Raw genomic sequence first — 2,008 nt, forward strand, 5'->3', positions numbered from 1 at the left:
GGAGTGGTCTGCTTACCGTCACCTGTTTCCTGTCGTGACCCTGGGCTGTGCAGGCAGAGGCGGGGCTGAGAAGCCCCAGGAACTCAATCCGCGGAGCACTCGCTGCTTCCCTGGCCCCGATCGCCTCCCTGCATGGCCGCCCGCCGCACACTGATTGGGTGCCGGCCCCTGGCCCCGCCCCCCGGCCCCGCCCACGCGCGGGGCGGGCCTCTGTCCCAAAGCTTCCGCACATGCAGTCGCTCACTGTAGATCTACCGAAACGCGTCCTTTATTTAATGTAAGTATATTTTGGAACAGATTTGTAATTTGTACAATTCAATGCTTTATTTTTTTCTATTCTCCTTTAGTTTGTATTTCATTGTAGAGCAGACAGAGGAGGTTGGGCCGAGCGGCTATGGAGGAGAAATACAGAGACTGAAAGGCCCGTTATTTATTCTGTCCCCGTGCAACGAGAATTTGGCTTTTAGAAACCAGCTCTTGCTTTCAAACCCAGACGGGGCCGGACGTCTTAGAGCCCTTGAAGCCAGATCTGGCGGTTAGCAAAACAAGGCAGGGGGCCCTTTGCCACAGGGGGCTCAGAAACTGGCCCAGCCGGACGGTGGGGCTGGGGGTCCCAGGCGGGGTCCTGGGCTCAGGAGCCAGTGCGCAAGGACTGTAGCTGCTCATCCGAGAGCCAGGGCCTCGGTCCTGAGGGACGGGACGCGCCTCGGGAAGCCACCACACGAGGTCTCATGCCACTGAGACCGCACCGTGGCCTTCTACGTCTGCGGTGGCCAGGGAGGGTGGGGATCGGAGCAGCGTCCAGCCACTCTTGGTCAGGTAGTGCGCACAGGGACCCTGAGTCCGTGACACCAGGTGCAAACGGATGTCCCTGCGGTGTCCTCTGCTGCTTGCCTGCCACTTTGGTTTGACGGCCTCCCAGCCTCTGGGCTCCCTGGTCTGCCAGGCTGGTGTGCTTATCTTAATTTATAGTACACTCTGGTGGTGCCATCATTGTCCTGGGGGTCGGTAGGGGGCGGGGGGTGGACACATGGGAATTGAGCCATTAGACTTGGGGGTGGTCCCTGGCTCATGGGCCACCTCTGGTACACAGACCGGAAGGGTGGGGCTGGCTAGAGGGCATGGTGGCCTCTGAGCAGAGCAGGTCCCCACCCCCCAGGCCAGGCAGAGGCAGTGTAGCTTAGGCAGTTGTCACTGGAGCTCCCCAGCAGGGCACGGGGCCAGGGGGCCAGCAGCATGCCCACCCACATGCCCGGCCCTGCCCTGTGACCCAGGGCACTGTCCCTGCCTGAGTGGCACACCTCACAGGTTGCTGAGGCAGCCACCAGTGCCAGCAGAGCAAAGGCTGCCCTCTGGGCCAGACTGAAAGCAATATTTAATGACCGGAAATTGCTCGATCAGCAGTGTTATTTAAAAAATTACATTTCTGCAGAACCAGACCGCCCCTTTCCATCCAGGGAAACCCAGCCAGCCCCTGCCGTGAGCATCTAGGGGGTACCCGGCAGTGGCTGTGGGGCCCTGATTTGCAGGCCTTGTGGCTTCTGGGTCTCCTCCCTGCTCAGGACAGAGGAACAGTTCTGGTCCCTATCCGTGTGCCCCACCAACCTGGTGACGGCTGATTTCGGATCTGCCAGATCCACCAGCCCTGGACAGCTCTGACATCAGTTGGGGCCCCCTGACTCTGGTCCTTAGAACTTGATGTCAGCTGTGTGTGTGTCTCAAGCACACCGAGGAAAGTTCTGGGGTAGCTTCCCAGTTAAGGCTCACGGCGCCCCGCCTCCCCTCACACCTGCCACCTGCAGGTGGCCCCCCTGTGCCATCCTGACGGCCGGGGTGGCAGTGCCCATGCCGAGCCTGACATCTGGGCTGGGCCTGCTGCTCACCCTCTGCTGTCTTCCTCACCGCGCTGGGGCTGCTGTAGGACTCTGGCTGGGGACCATGGCTATGACTGTGGCTGTGAAGCCCACAGGAGGCCCTGCCTCCCCTGCCCCTATCTCCACACGAAAGT

The sequence above is a fragment of the Furipterus horrens genome, unplaced genomic scaffold (genome assembly GCF_987537825.1).
Source record: "Furipterus horrens unplaced genomic scaffold, mFurHor1.1.pri manual_scaffold_1, whole genome shotgun sequence".
Taxonomy (NCBI): domain Eukaryota; kingdom Metazoa; phylum Chordata; class Mammalia; order Chiroptera; family Furipteridae; genus Furipterus; species Furipterus horrens.